Source organism: Zingiber officinale, chromosome 11B (genome assembly GCF_018446385.1).
Source record: "Zingiber officinale cultivar Zhangliang chromosome 11B, Zo_v1.1, whole genome shotgun sequence".
Lineage (NCBI taxonomy): Eukaryota > Viridiplantae > Streptophyta > Magnoliopsida > Zingiberales > Zingiberaceae > Zingiber > Zingiber officinale.
Window position 1 is genome coordinate 9,891,960 of NC_056007.1, and position 16,961 is coordinate 9,908,920.

At 35.6% G+C, this 16,961-nt stretch overlaps 1 long non-coding RNA gene across 1 annotated transcript; it reads right to left on the reverse strand.

Moving 5' to 3' along the window:
- Window positions 1-15,012: 15,012 nt before the first annotated feature.
- Window positions 15,013-15,960, reverse strand: LOC122035387. The gene is made up of 3 exons (XR_006126968.1): window positions 15,536-15,960; window positions 15,363-15,463; window positions 15,013-15,079 (listed from the first exon to the last, which is right to left on the reverse strand). It is a non-coding gene; the product is annotated as an uncharacterized LOC122035387 (long non-coding RNA).
- Window positions 15,961-16,961: the final 1,001 nt, after the last annotated feature.

Genomic DNA, 16,961 nt, shown 5'->3' on the forward strand with positions numbered 1-16,961 from the left:
ATGGAGGTGCCCTCAGCCTTAATACGTAGAGATTTGGACGATTTCCTAGAAATCAATGTGATGTAAGCCTAGATCGCGCTTACCTAAAGAAGCCCAGATCGCGCTTACCTAAAGAAGCCCCAGAAAAGATTTCCACGTATGAATGCTCGTTGTTCCGATCGGCTCAAGGGAGCATACCTACGGCCAAACAAGAAGATTCAACAAGCCGACCGACAGAGAGAGGTCACACAACCGGTCGTTGCACCATGTTAGCCCGATCAGAAATCAAGGAGTGGCGAAGCCTAGCGGATGGCACGTTTCATAGACAATTGTCTAGTCAGTCGGACTTGCAGTCTCCTTCGATTAGACTTTTGGGAGGGGCATGTGATGCGGTGGTAAGGAGGGGCCCTACCCCGCAGAGGGTAGTTGTCACGGTAGAGGTCAAAGTCAAGGCGGTCAACGCTCAATTAGCATCAGCCGGTTGGGTGGAGATGCCCCAACCGGGAGGAAAGGATGCCCGATCCAACCCCGCCTCTAACTCGGACGTGCGTCGAACACCCGACGCTCAATGAAGTGAGGGACACTGGATGAAGGAGAAAACAATGTGCAGAAGCCGGTCCGAGCGAAGTAGGATTTGGCATTGGCATAATGGCACTTCGGCCGAGCGGCTACCCCGCTCGACCAGGCACAAGGATACGACATTGGCAGAGCAGAATTTCGACCGAGCGGCTACCTCATTCGGCCAGGCGGCAGGACTCGACATTGGCACGTTGGATCTTCGGTCGAGCGGATGAGACACAATGAACAACGAGGGAACCTGCCGAGCAGCCAACCTACTTGGCCTAGTAGCATACTCTCTCTAATATCCAGCGACATCCTTTTGGAAGTTAGTGCCGCTGACACCGGGCATGGACAACCAGAAGATCATACGACGAAAGCTTCCACTGTCACTTCAGAGATATGCTCGGCCCGTTAAGGTACTGTGTCAGGGACACTTTATCGACAAGTCTTTTCAGGGAAAATTTAGGGAAGCGTGCCCACCTTGGGGAGCATACACGTGCATTACAGGAGCTCTATATAAAGGGGGGTCCAAGTATCGACGAAGGTATGCAATACATGCGATATTCACTATTTGCGCTAGTCTCCTTGTTGCTCTGCCTTATACTTCATCGTCAATAACTGACTTGAGCGTCGGAGGGCCAACGCCGGGGACCCCTTCCCTGGCTCGGCACTGACGTCATCTTTGTTCCAGGTCAGAGAAGAGTCTACAAGCGGTTAGTGGGAGCGCTACATCCCCAACTTTTCATCTCTTCGACTTTCGGACAGGATCAAGTATTGTTTGATATCTTGGAAAGATGTAGGATCACTTTCCAACCCTATGTCAAAGTCATGCTCTTAGAGATAAACATAATCACGAGAATTCATGGTTCTCAGTTCCCTTGTGGATTGCCTTAAAGACACTTGTGTTTGAGATGGTTGAGATACTTACTCATCAATATGAGACAATACGTCAATTTCAGTGGTAGACTTCTCCAATTGTATTGGAGATATCATGAAAATATCTCGATTCACTATGCTCACTGGAAGTGTGATGCCCATAATGTGTGGTATGGTAACCACATCGCTACTGATCACGCTAGTAGTGACCACAAGAGGATTGCCAATACATTCTATAAAAGATATTTCCCTAACCTTATCACTCCCACTGTCCTTAACGAATTTGGCGTTTACTGTTTCAAAAAAGGATCTATTAGAGGAATCATAAAATTTATATCCTCTTAACTTCTTAGAATAACCTATGAAATTATAGCTAACTATTTTTGAGTCTAGTTTCCTTTCAGTAGGCCTGTAAAGCCTATTTTCAGCTGGACAACCCTAAACGTGTAAATGCTTAATACTAGGCTTTCTACCTGTCCATATCTCGAATAGTGTTTTAGTTACTGCCTTACTAGGTACTATGTTAAATAGGTAAATTGCAGTCTTGAGTGCTTCACCCTACAAAGACTCTGGTAGAGAAGTGAAAGCTATCATATTTCTTACCATGTCTTTTAGGGTTCGATTGCGACGCTCAACTACACCATTCTGCCTGGGTGTACTAGGCATGGTATATTGAGGCACAATCCCACACTCAGCAAGGTAGTTAGAAAAAGGTCCTAGACATTGCTCACCTGATCCATCATATCGACTGTAATATTCACCTCCATGGTCAGATCGGACGACTTTAATTTTCTTATCTAGTTGAAGTTCAACTTCGGCTTTGAAAATTTTGAATATGTCCAAAGATTGTGATTTCTCATGAATAAGGTACAAATAACCAAATATGGAATAGTCGTTTATGAAGCTACTAAAATATGTGTGTCTATTCCAAGATGCCTTAGGAAATAGTCCACAAATGTCCATATATATTAGCTCCAAAACGTCACTACAATTGCTAGCTCTCTTGTTCCTTTTGTTAGTGGTCTTTCCCTTAACACACTCTATGCAGATATCAAAATCTGACATGTCAAGGGAATCGAGAATTCCATGTGACATTAACCTTTCTAGGCGTTGTTTGGATATACGTCCTAAACGCCTATGCCACAACATGGAAGAATTCTCATCGGTCAATTTGTGTTTCATACCTATACTATGCATTATTACGTTGTCAACCGTAGGAATAAAGGTATTCAATTTATAAAGCTTATCAATCAAGGAACCATTGCCAACTAACACTGAATTAAAGAAAATACTGAAAATTCTATTTCTAGATGAACAAGAATAACCTAATTTGTCCAAACAAGAAATTGAAATTAAATTCCGTCGAAAAGATGGTACAATAAATGTATTTTCTAAATCCATAAAAATATTGGTTCCTAAACAAAGCCTAAAAACATCAATCGACTCGATTTTATCCTTCTTTTCATTTCCTGTATAGATGTATCTTTCACCATCAAGCGGATGTCGGCTCCTGAGACAACCTTACATAGTGACACTTATGTGAGTAGTAGCAGCGGTATTTATCCACCAAGTGTCAGTGGGTACAATAGTTAGATTGACTTCTGAACTAACAAAATTGATAAATTTACCTTTCTTTACACGCCGGTTAGCGTACTTGAGGCAGCCTTTCTTCATATAACCTTTCTTCTTGCACAAAAAATAAGTGGATTCCTTATTCTGCTTCTTGTGCTCATTATGGTCATTGCCTCCAGAATCTGCAGTTTGTTTTTCTTTTCCTTTGTTATTGATCCTCTTTCATTTCTTACCTGAACCTTGAGATCTAGATGCTAGGTGAGTACTTTCAAGTGTCTTAATCTTTAGTTTCCCTTCCTCTTGCACACATTGAGCAATGAGCTCATTCAATGTCCACTTTTCCTTTTGAGTATTATATGATATCTTAAAAAGAGTGAACTGTGCATGCAGAGACATCAAGATGAAATGCACTAACATACCCTTAGACATATTGAGTTTTAGTACTTTCAGACTTGTCGCTATATTGGATATCTCCATAATGTACTCCTTTATATTTCCTTTACCATTGTGTCGCATGGTTACCAACTTCGTAAGAAGTGTGGCAGTCTCGACCTTTTCATTTGAAGTGAATCGGTCTGCTAATTGGTCTAGGAAACTCCAAGCATCTCCTCCCTCTATTATTGAGTCCTTTATTGGTGTCGATATGAAAAATTTTATGATACTCAGACACATGCGATTTGATTTGTCCCACAGCTGAAATTCAACCCTCTACTCTATAGTACTAGCACTGATCAGAGGTACATGACGATCATTCCTTAATGTATAGTCTAAGTTCATGGAGCCTAAGACTACGGTCACGTATTCTTTCCATTCAGCAAAATTCGAACCAGTTAATATTGGAATGTTATTAATATTGGCAGTTACAGATTACACTGAAATTAAAGAGAGAAATTTATTTAAGCTCACGATTTAACAAAAGCTAAGAACTTATAAGTAATATAAAATTATACAAATAAAATAAAAATTTTAAATACATATAAATGAACTCTTTATGAGATACTAAGTACAATATAATGTGTCTTCCTTTGGGCCGATACATTACTTGTTAGCAATACTCTCTAATATAACTCAAACTTTAATTGGTCGTACAATGTACTTTCCTTTGGACCGGCCCATTGTGCACATAATATGATACTTTATATGAGTTATATTTTGGTCCATAGATCACAACAACCTTAATTATGTCTTCCTTTGGGCCGACATATTTTATGCATAATCTGAATAAAATAATATTTTATTTCATAGTTATAAGCTACCTTGTGCATATGATATAAAAGTAATATTCCTTTAGGACGATTACTTTTAGCATATATATATATATATATATATATATATATACCAATACAAAATATACCTAATGTGTCTTCCTTTGGGCCAACACATTAGTTCAACTTAGTAGTACGTCGTATAGATAGATCTAAGAAAACTCTAGAAACTTAATTCGAATGGAAATTACTTAATCAGCCTTAATAACATAAAACTAGGCTTATTAATCGATTGATACCTTATAGTAATCGATTGATATGATTCAATCGATTATCCCAATCGATCTCAAAGTCAATGTACGATTACATGATTTAATACTATTTAATTCTTTAATTATTCATGCATTAAAAAAATAATAAATAAATATTTAATACATTTTTTAATAGTAAGCACTGTTAAAAAAACAGAAGGTTTAATACAGTAAAAAAAAAACAATGTGTCGTATTGTTTCAAAATGAAACAGTAGCTACTTTTATTTTTTACGCATAAAAATAATGTTTCACATTGAAATAATAGTTTTTTTCTCCTTACTCTTGCAATGAAACAGTCACTATTTCAAGTTTTTTATTTTTGGCACTCTTTTACGAATTTCACATTGAAACAGTAAATTTAAACTTTATTGTCAATAAAAATAATGAAACAGAACCTGTGACTCTGATACTAATTGATAGTTCTGGTAAAACCTAAGTCGTATTAATTTTAAATAACTGAAATAAGAATTTATATAAGAAAAATTAAAACATATGAGAATGGATCTTCGTTTCATCGAGAACATAATATAAGAAAAATAAGTACATAAACAACTATGACAAAGAACCTGATTGAAAAGTCAAAAGAAAAGGAAGATCTTCCAAGAGACTTAGGGGTAACGACGCCGAAAAGTTTAGGTCAATAGGAAATCAAAAGCTCTGTCAAGATTCAACCCTAAACGCTTGAGGACCAACCTTATATATAGTAGACATCTATTATCAGCTCATAGATGATAATAAATACAGAATTATAGGTTCTACACATACAAGGTCTGCATCCAATAATCGAAACCTAATAAATCTAAATTAGATCACTTTAATAAATTTAATTTATGTATTCATATGTACAACTTATAATTAAACCCACCCATTAAATAATAACTAACAATTACTAATCATTGATCAAGATATAGAAAAAGACATATTCAAAAATACTAAATTTCGAAGTTAAAATCTCATATGATAATACTCTTGTATATCTTAATAAAATCTAAGTATGAAATTAATAATTATTAAATTATGGTTTATGCATTGCTCTTGTGCAATTATTATATAATACTATTGTCCCGTTCCGTCCCGTCCCTTCTCAATTGCATTATGTGCCTTACAATTTAAAGCAAAAATTATCAAGTTGGTGAGACGTCTCACCGATTTGACACTGTGTTACGTTGGACCATATTGGATGATCAATAGCTTTCATGCGACTCTTTGAGTGGCAATGTGTTGGACCATATGGATGATCAATAGCTCTCATGCTCCTTCTACTTGTTCACTTGATTGAACAATAATTTTATGTGTCTCTGGTATATAATATTTTTTCCTAAAAAGAAAAAAATCTGAAGCTACTAGATGAAGAACTGTCCATGTTTCCGAATTTAATCAATAAAAAATAGAAAGAAAGTTACTTATCTCTTGAATTAATTGAGCCAAAGACTCGTATACTTAGATTATATATATAAAAATAATGATTTTGTACCATTTGCATACCCATCAGATTATATTAAAAGATGATTATGGATAGTTCAGACGTCTCTCACAACTCGTTTCAAGATTATATGAAAAAAAAAATTATGAAATCAATTTATAATTAAGTGATTATGAAATATGCACCCGCTAAGTTACTGTTGGATTTGGAGGTGCAGAAAGATGAGGAAACGAGATTTTTTGATTGAAGTGGAAGTTGCTACAGCATACTCTTTTATTTTTATCATGCAATTGTAGTTCTTCTATTTCCCAAAGCGTGACCATGCAATTCCAAATTTCTAAAGATTACTAATTAATATTATTTAATATCCCCTCTTAACTTGTAATCTTGAGTTGCTTCTTAAATTTGCTAAACTTACCAGTTGTAACGAGTCTTGTCATGATGTCTACCGGCTGTCCATTCATCTTGATATACTCCATACATATTTTTTTCTTGATTAATTAAATTTCTAATGAAGTGATGTTGCATTTAATATGCTTGATGTTACATGGAAGATTGGATTTGGTCATTATAATTATAAATATGTTATCACAATGAATTATTATTGACTTATCTTGAATTTTAAATCTTTCAAAATTCTTTGATCCAAACTGCCTTACAAGATGCATATGTTGTAGCTATATATTATGCTTCTATTAAAGATAATGATATAGATTTTTTATTTCTTGGAACTCCAAGATATCACATTTTGATCCTAGGTAAAAAATATATCCAAAAATGCTTTATTAATCATCAATTGATTTTGCTCAATCACTATCTGTGTACCCAATATATCTGCAATTGTTTTCTTTTTTGAACTCAATGTCATGACTCTTGTACCTTTAACGTATCGTAAGATTTTTTTTTGTTGCTATCAAATGAATTTGGCTTGGTTCACTTAAAAATCTAGATAGCAAACTTACTAAATATGTGCATTGACTTATATTAAATTTTTTGAGAAGATCCTCGATATACCTTCTTGAGAAGAAAAATGCTTTCAAATCTTTGTTTGACTTGAATTCCAAGAAAATATTTCATAAGAATAAGTTTGTCATTTCAAAATCTTTATCATTTTATTTTTGAATTCTTCCACCATAACTTTATTGATACCCAAGTAGATGAGATCGTCGACATAAAGACATACGACCAAGAAGCCATTTTCAATTGTTTTCACATAGAAAGATTATTTACTTGTGCTTCGATCGAAGACATTTTCAATGAAGTAATTGTTGAGTTTGTTATTCCATGCTCGGGATGCTTATCGTAATTCATATAATGTCTTCTTAAGTCGAAAAACCTTGGCTTCTTTCTTTTTGATTTCAAATCTCTCAGGTTGTTCAACATATACTTCCTCTTGAATTTCACAATTCAAGAATGTTGATTTTACATCAAGTTGGAAAGCATTTACCTCCAAATGAGCCGCTAAGGCTAGAGTCGTATGAATTATTTCTATCCTTACAACTGGAGTAAATGTTTCTACGAAGGCTAAGGCTAGAGTCGTATGAATTATTTCTATCCTTACAACTGGAGTAAATGTTTTTATGAAGTCGATTCCTAGTTGTTGCGAATATCCTTTTACGACGAGTCGAGTTTTGTGTTTTTGAATTGACTCATCTTCATTGTATTTAATTTTAAAGATTCATTTTAGACCAATAATCTTCTTTCCTTTAAGCAAGTCAACGAGCTCCCAGGTTTTGTTTTTCTCAATTGTGGATAGTTCATTATGCATTGCTTTTGTCTAGCAGTCTTCTTTTGATGATTCTTCAAAAGATTGAGGTTCACAAGAGAACAAATCAACCTCAACAAAATCATATATTTCACTTAGTAATCTGGCTTTTCTTAGGGGGCATTCCGAGTCACTTTCTTCATTGATTATAGAAAATTCTGGTGCTGGAACTGGATCAATATTGTAGACTTGAGATGGGCCAGGTTGGGATGACACTTAATTATCAAACTGCAATGATCTCGAGTCAACAACTTCTTTCCCTTTCCAATTCCTAGTCTTTTCACCAAAAATAACAACTCGAGATATAATAAGTTTGTTTGTTGATGGATTTAATAAACGATATCCTTTTGATTCATCATTGTGAAAAGAGCCAATGAAAAGAAGTTTCTGACCTACTTTTATCAAACTTTTCACAATGTTACGATGGTATAAGTTCATATGCAATGCTGCCAAATATTTTGAAATGATTAACTCTTGGTTTTTTCTTGTACCAAGATTCATGCAGTGTTTTATTTTTGATAGCTTTAGTTGGTGATTGATTGAGAATATATATAGTTATATGTATAACTTCTGTTCAATAAAGATTTGGAATTCCCTTGCCTTATAGTATACTCTTTGCCATTTCCATAATTGTGCGATTTTTTCTCTTGGTCAAGTCATTTTGTTGAGGACATCGACTAATTGTTAATTATCTTTTCATGTCATTATCTTTATAATACTCCATGAATGGATTGCAGAGATATTCTCGGCTTTGATCCGTTTTAAAAGTCTTTATAAGAAAAACGCTTTGTCTCTACAAGTGCCTTAAATTGTAGAAATGTAGAGAATGCTTAAGATTTTTAACTGAGAAAATTGATCTACATTATTCTGGTTAAATCATCGACAAAGATAATAAAATATTTCTTGTTTCTAAGAATAGGAGTTTGCATTGGTCCACAAATGCCAAAATGAACAACTTCTAGTGGTGCTTTAGCTTGCCATGACAACTTTGAAAATGGAAGCATATGCATCTTTTCATAGACGCATCTTTTCATAGACACATCTTTTCACAAACATTACTTGCTATTTGAATATTGGGAAGAATCACCATATTTTTCTACTTAAGCAAATGAAGACCCCTCTGATTAATATGACCATATTGCAAATGCCATAGATGAGATAAATCTACATCTTCAACTTTAAACACACAATCGTTGTTTAGTGGCAACATGATAGAAAAAGTTTTGCTCTTCATTTCAACATTTGCCACAATAGGATATTTCTTTTTATAAAAAATTTTGCACTTTCCATCATCAAAATGAACCGAAAAATCTTTTTGAATAAGATGTCTAATACTTAAGAGGTTGTCTCAAAGACTTGGAACATAAAGCACATCAATAATGAGATTTTTGTTACCTCCTTTTGTTTGGACAGTAATATGTTTTTTCCTTTTGCACTTCTATAAGTTCCATCACCAAAAATAATACTTGAGCAAATATTTGGATTGAACTCAAAAATATTTCTTTGTTTCTCATTATGTGGTTGCTAGCACCGTTGTCTAAATACCATTGATGTTTTGATGCATAACCATGTTCAGATTAGAATAAAATCTCATGTTCTTCTTTGAAGAAATTTACAGCATCTTCTTTTTTCTCCGTGTTTTGAAATTAACAATCCTTTAAGAGTTGTTAGGAATTTTACATTTTTTGCATTTTTAATAGCAATCACTTGAGTCATGATTTTACTTTTTTGCAAATTATACAAGATTCAATGTTACTTTTGTGATGTCTTAGCTTTCCAATTTGTCTTCTTTTTATTCTTCCTCCATTTGTTGGATTTTTCCTTACTATATTTTGAGCCTTCATTGCTAGAGTCTCCATAATTTCTTAAAATTGTCAATGATTACTTTGACTTGAATGTTTGTTCAGTTGATTGAGCATTAGAACGATTGAATTTTTGCTCGTGTGAGAAGTGAATCGGTAAACTCATGTATTGCCATATTTGATAAGTCCTTTGATTCTTCGATTGCGGTAGCAGCATAATCAAACTTTGGAGGAAGAGATCAAAGTACTTTTTCAACAATTCTTTTTTCTTCAATCGTGTCTCCATAGCCTTTTATTTGATTGACAATATTTGAAATTCGTGAAGAAAAATCTTGTATGGTCTCTCGTTCCTCCATTATTAAATTATCAAAATCTCTCCATAAAAATTGAAGTTTTAACGTAATTGTCTTCTCTATTCCATGAAATTCTTGCTTTAATATTTGCCAAGCCTCTTTACCCGTCATGACATCAAAAATATGAGGAAAAATAATTTTCTCAACTCTTTGTTGAAGGTAGTGTAGCGTCAGAATACTGCGTCATGCTTTTTGTATTCTTTTAGTAACTTTTCATAATCTTTATCGTCAATGGTTAAGGCTTTGTATTGGTCATCGTCAATATATAATATCCCAAAGGTGCAAAGAGATGAAGAATATCTATATTTGACAGTTCCAAAACTCATAATATTCGCCTTCAAACATAGGTACCTGGTTCGGAGAATCTGTGAATAAAATAGATGTTGTTCACTCGAGAAAAAAAGAGATCTTCTCCTAAGCTCTGCTAGAAATTTTCCTGATGCAGACTCTGCTTTTGAATTTAGAAAAATTCTGCTCGATTGTCAAAGAAAGCAGAGTTTAGAGGACAAAGGTGGTTCTATACCAAATTTGTTGGGTTTGGAATTATAGAAATTTGAGGAAAAGAGATTTTTTATTGAAGTGAGTTTGCTACAGCACACGCTTTTACAATTTCTCTCTTGCAAAATGGAACACGATACATTAATATTAAAGTTAGTCAACCCTATCAACTATTGGTATGTTTCCCCGATGCAATTCTTCTTTTCCCCTATTTTGACCGCAATTGTAGTTCTTCTATGTCCCAAAGTGTGACCATGCAATTCCAGATTTCAAAGATTACCAATTAATACTATTCAAGTATTTTTTTTTTCCCAGGCAATGCGTCGAAAAAACAATAATCACCAAAGAATTACAAATTTGTAATTCTGTATTAATACTATAAAAAAAGAGCATTCCTCTATAATACTGAATTTCCTTAGCTAGTACTTACTGTTTGCTTCAGTGATAAGGAAGAAGAAGGTTATGATTTTTTAGTGTTAACGGGTGATTCATATTTGGATGAAGGTCAATATGATGGATGTTATGGAAGAAAAATCTGTTAAAATTTTTCGTAATGAAATTCTGTTGCGATTTTATATAACAGAATTCTATTATGATTTTTCATAACAAAATTCTCTTGTGATTATTCATAACAAAATTTTGTTACAAATTTATCGGGTCTGGGATTTGTGCATTATTTATAGGGGTCATTGTAAACCTATTGTACAACAACAATCACAAAAATCATGTAATATGATTCTCTATGTAGAGAGAATTCTAATAAAGTTTCGGCCGTTTTTGTAAAGTAGACACGTTGTCAAACCACGGAAACTCTTCTTCTTTCTCTTCTTCTTCTCCTTTCTCATGTTTGCTCTCCTTTTGTGTGTCTTTATCTTGTTGCTCCGCATGATCTCTTTTCTCTCTTTATCGTCTTCCGTGCTTTAGAGGTTGAGAGGTGTTGTTGCCCCCTCTCTTTGCGCAACAATTGATATCAAAATTATAACTTTTTGGTGGATTTCTTCAACATGTCAATGATGACTTCTGCAAAGTTTGATATGGTGAAGTTTGATGGAACTGGAAACTTTGGATTATGGCAGAGAAGAGTCAAGGACTTGTTGGTGCTACAAGGCATGGTGAAGGCGCTAGGAGAAAGAAAACCCGAAAGCATGGAGAGATTAGATTGGGAAGAACTTCAGGCGAAGGTAGTAGCATGCTACAAGAAAAAAGTCAAACAACAACGGTTTTTCACCATTGTCGTAGGCCATTTTGAACTATTGTTAAAGGCCGTGTTGTTAAAAGGGGTGGCAAAAGACAACAGTTTTTAACCGTTGTCTTTGAAGGCAAAGACAACATTTTTTACAACGGTGAAAAACTGTTGTCTTTTCCTTCAAAGACAACAGTTTTTCACCGTTGTCTTTGAGCGTCTACCTTTAATAACAGGGTCTTGAACAACAGTTTTAAACTATCTACGACAACGGTAAAAAACCGTTGTCTTTTTTAGAAAAAAAATAAAAAAAATTAATACACAATTTTCCAATATTATAAATCATTCAAAATACTAAATTTTAAAATAAAATTTAATATACAATTTTCTAACATTCAAAAATAATATTTATAACATTCTGAAGAAATTTCATAAGCAACCAACAAAATTTCATAAGCAACCAACAAAATGATAACACTATTAAAACAAAGGTAGAACAATATAACACAAGATTTTCTACTTAGATGTCGGTGAAGAGGAGGGATTGCAGCTCCTAGTGCTCCTTAATTTGTTAAAGTCTCTTCATTTTTTTAGCTTGTCGGCATTCTTCCCAATACTCTTGAGGACACCTAAAAAGAGCAGAATGAAATTATATAATCCTGTGCACAAGAACTATGTAGTTCTAAGTGGTGGATCATGTCTATCACAAGTTCGCCACTAATTTTTTTGACCATTATGCACAGATTGTAAACAAGCATGAAAATAAGCAGAACCATAAATATAAGCGAATAAAGGATACCTTTCAATCTTCGAAATCTTCTTTTCTGGTTGGCCCGTCTCCTTTTCCTCTCTTCTTTTGTTAACTCTGCATCTTCTTTGATGTTTCCTTTTCCATGAAAAATCTCCTCAGGGGCAAGCATAGCCGCATCTGAGACGGCCAATGGAGCAACCTGCAAAACCATTGTATTTCAGTGACTCGAAACTATTTTTACCATAAACTAAAAGACAACTCCAAAAGATATTTTTACCTCTTCCATTGCTAGAGCAGGTAAATTTTAGAAGGGAATCATATCACCTCTGAATATGAGGTAGCACAACTAAGAAGGGCTTTCATGTAGTTGGCTTGAATACTAAGAGCTTTGTTGCAATCCTCAACAGCCTTTTCGCACTATCCGAATTGCAGTAAAGAACAAGGTTTGCAGGGTCATACTTGAGTCCTTCCCGTAAGCTAAGCTTGCTTCCATAAATTTTCTTGAGTTAAAGAGTTCATTGCCTAATGCTCGTGCTCGAGATATAGCTCTTGTGTTGTTCAATAATGTATATATCTCCACATTTCTAGGATGAATCTACTTTGCTTTTTGTGAAGACATTTTCAAACCTGAAAATTATTCATTACACATTTTCAATGAACATAAAAATATTGAAAACTACCTTAATATTCAATATAACACTTTAACATTACCTTCCTCGAGCCATGTCCACTTCGACATTGACAGCATACAAGTATGAATTTGCCAGCATACCAAAAAACTTAGTATTTGAGGATGGTGAATTTACACTATCAAGTTTAAATACATTAGATATGACCATATCAGCTTCTTCAAGTTGATGAAGTCAAAGTTACGCTTCACATTTTGAAGCCATTACCTGCAATTGTGGGCATTATAAGAATACATTATTGTATTCTCTTATAATAACATTAACATGACATCCAAACTAATGAGATTAAGTGCTAGTATGAGTTTACAAATGATGAAGCATTTGCTCCTTCAGTGAAGGCAGCATCACTCTCCTTAAGGTCACTCTTCCAATCTACAACCTTTCGGGCTTCTGCACACATGTCCAAATGTCTTTCCATTGCTTGAAGATCCCTAAATTCAACGGAATGTAAACTTTGTCACGCCCCAGAGGAGTCTCTGTCCGAAGAAATTTCGGCAGCATCTCCCCTGTACGGCGGACAATATGAAACTTTCTACATAACACATATACATCAGCCACAGGCGGCTGGAATGATAACAAAAAAAAAAAAATAAATAAAGACAAACACCACGCAGTTAATAAAGATATCCAGCCTCTGGCTGTCACAACCACGCAGTTAATAACAGTAATCAATAACAATAGGACTCTGACTCAAAATCCACCCTACTCCACTACACTCGTAAAGCTCAAATTCAACGAACTCACCTCTTCTGCCGTCCAGGCAGGCACGTAGTAGAATGAAATCCAATATCATATCAAAAATCCAACAAAAGGTATCACTCCATACAATATCAATAGGAAAAAAAATCCAAAGACAATACTAAATCAAAGTCTGATAAAGAAAAAGGCCAAAATAAAACAAATAATGATCTAGTAGAGAACTAGCTCCACGTGCAGATGGGGGGCCAGCGACTGGAACTGCTCCGGACAGCCTCAACCTGAAAATATCAACAATGGAGGCGGGGTGAGTCCAACACTCAGCAGGTACAACTGATATACATAATAAAACAAATAACAGATAACACTAATCATGCGTACAGTCTCCTGAATACGAGAAGGAATAAATGCAACTGAAATGAAATCAGGAGATAACTGTACTAACCGGAATCAAGGTACAAAGGTAACAGGTCGTCAGACCGAAGAAAATCATAATCCTGTATGCATGTCAATCAAATGCATCCATACAAATGCAGCATATAAGTGCAACAATCACAAACAATAAAATGCAATAAATGCATATGGTGACCGTGCACTCGGACATCACTGCTCCTGACAGTGACTGAGTGGACGGAATGCTGTCGGAGTACTCCTGTCCTCTGGCCCCAAATCATAAATGGGGGAGCTCAATGCTCTCATCTCCCGGTACACAATGACGGGGAGGATATCTCTGCCGGCTACCACGCTGAGTCATCTGACCAACGGAGCCAAACAAAGTCCACCATCTGCCGGCTACTACGCTGCTACACTAAATGCCAGCGGAGCCAAACAGAGCGGAACTGACTGCCGGCTACCACGCTGAGTCCTCAGACCAACGGAGCCAAACAGCAGAACCGCCACACACCTGTCTGATATACCACTAACCCATGGGTGGTGGTGGTGTGTGCAGTATATGTAACTGGCGATGGGCTCAACCAAAGCGGAGCCAACAATCGCACAGCATGCAAACATGATGCATGACACTAAGCATGGCAATCTCATGAATAACATAGCAAGATCCATACATAAATACAAGGTGTACCACAAGTCAATGTATCAAATGGAAGGTACACAAACAGATAGGGTATCATATAAAACCCTAGGTCCAGAACATGATGTATCACATGGTTGGGTCACTACCGAAAGCATGTATGGTCAGATAAATAATAACATGCAGTGCAAAATAAATAAACAAACAACATGTAACAGATCATGTAGTGACCAACCGAATAAAATGGAAAACACAATTCTTGCTATATGTTAAACACTTTATTATGCATATCAAAAGACATAAGTCAAAGTACCCGCCTCCGAAAATAGAAAGGTCCGATCCGTCCAAATCCGGACGTCGAGATACTCGTCTCGCGTCAAGGTCCTGTGATACCAATACACAGATATTTTATTTAGCTAAAAATTCAAATGAATTGCTAAATAAAATTCCCAACATAATTTAGGGCAAAACCCTAAGTCATAATCATTAACCTACCTAATTAAACACATAAAATTTAGTTACTCAACCTGTATCAAATAACTAAATCAAACTCTTAACTCAATTAAGAAAACCCTAATTATTAATCAACCTTAACTGGCCATCGATTAACTTGTCCACATTAAAACCTAAATCCACCAACCGAATACCCCAGTGCATAGAACCTCACCTCTTATAATTCTTCCCTTCTGTTTGATTCTCAACCACAGATGGTTGATACCGGGAGAAGACTAGACTCCACAACCAAATTACTTCAACCACCAAATGTCTCTGGTGAGCAAGAGGAAAAATATGAATTGATCACATAATATCTAAATCATCAAATGAAACATGATGCCTTACCAACTTGATACACTTCTTCCTCTCTGTCGGCTTCTGGTGGCGAAGAAAGGAACCGGCTGTGAAGAGGCCTAGGGCACAGAAGAAGTCTCGGCCAAATTTAAACCAGACACGGCACAATAAAGGAAGAAATGGTGCTCTGCCGTGGGGAGGAAGGGAGGCTCGGTCGCCGGCACAGAGAATCGGAGAGGGGCGATGGCGCTAGGTTAAACCTAGTGGCCGGCGAGGTCTCGGGAAGAAGAAAAGAGGGAGTCGCGGTAGCCGGCGCTGCTTCGATCCAGAGAGGGCAGCGGCGCAAGAGGGCACAGCGGCTTCGGCAGGGCTCAACGGCGGCCGGCGGATCGTGTGCGGCGGCGAAACCGTGCGGCGTCGGTTAGGGCTCGAGAGAAGAAGAGAAAACGCACAAGGAGAAGAATGGCACGCGGGCTTCGGCGGGGAAAGAAAAAAGAAAACAAATAAAGAAATTAAAAGAAAAAGGAAATGAAATTATAAACATTTCCTCGCTTAAATGGGTCGCCCAAACAGGCTTTTCCCTGGCCCCGTTTTCATCCCCGTTAACTCGTTCGTACGAGCTCCGAAAAATTCCTGAAAAATTTCCAAAAATTCCAGAAAAATCCCTTATTAATATTCGCCTATTTTCCGATATTTTACATACTTAACCTAACAAGAGATGTTTCCTAGCATTCTCAACTTAACCTAACCTATTGACCAAAATAAATAGTTTTTTAGAAGAATATATATTTCAGTATAAGATTTACTCATCAACATCATTTATCACAATGAGTCAAAAGAAAGAATAATGAAATTTAAAAGCTAAAACAAACTAAGCACAAAAAACAACAATTTCTTTTTCTTCTCAAGTTCTTGAGTTCATATAACATGATAAAAAACTTCACGTGTTATTATTTATTTCTCATCACAATATTTGTTGCAGTGTGGTCTACTAATCATAGTAAACAAAACAGACACTTGATTGTATGTCTAGAATTCAATTAATCATAAGTGCATCCGGAGCAACATTAATATATGGTAATAACAATGTTATTTTTTTTCTTTTCGGCAACACAAGGATATATTTTAATTACTGCAATTAATGGCACTCCAAGGCTATCTACCAATATTGTGAGTTAAAACAGACGAATGTAAGACAAATATATGGGTAGTAATTTGTTTAAAGCTGTTCAATCCTTGACAATTCTACAAAAAGATCTCTTTTATAATTTAGAATTGTGATCAAGCAAAATGACTGTAGTAAGGACAAGGGATTGATGTTGCAACTTTGAATAACAAATATAAACAATGCAAAAATCATAAGACAACTCTACCATAAAAAAAAGATGCAACCTTATCAATCAGAATAGAATTTGATAAAATTGAGATAGTTCTTCAATTATACCTATTAATTATGTAATAGAAGTATTCATAAATA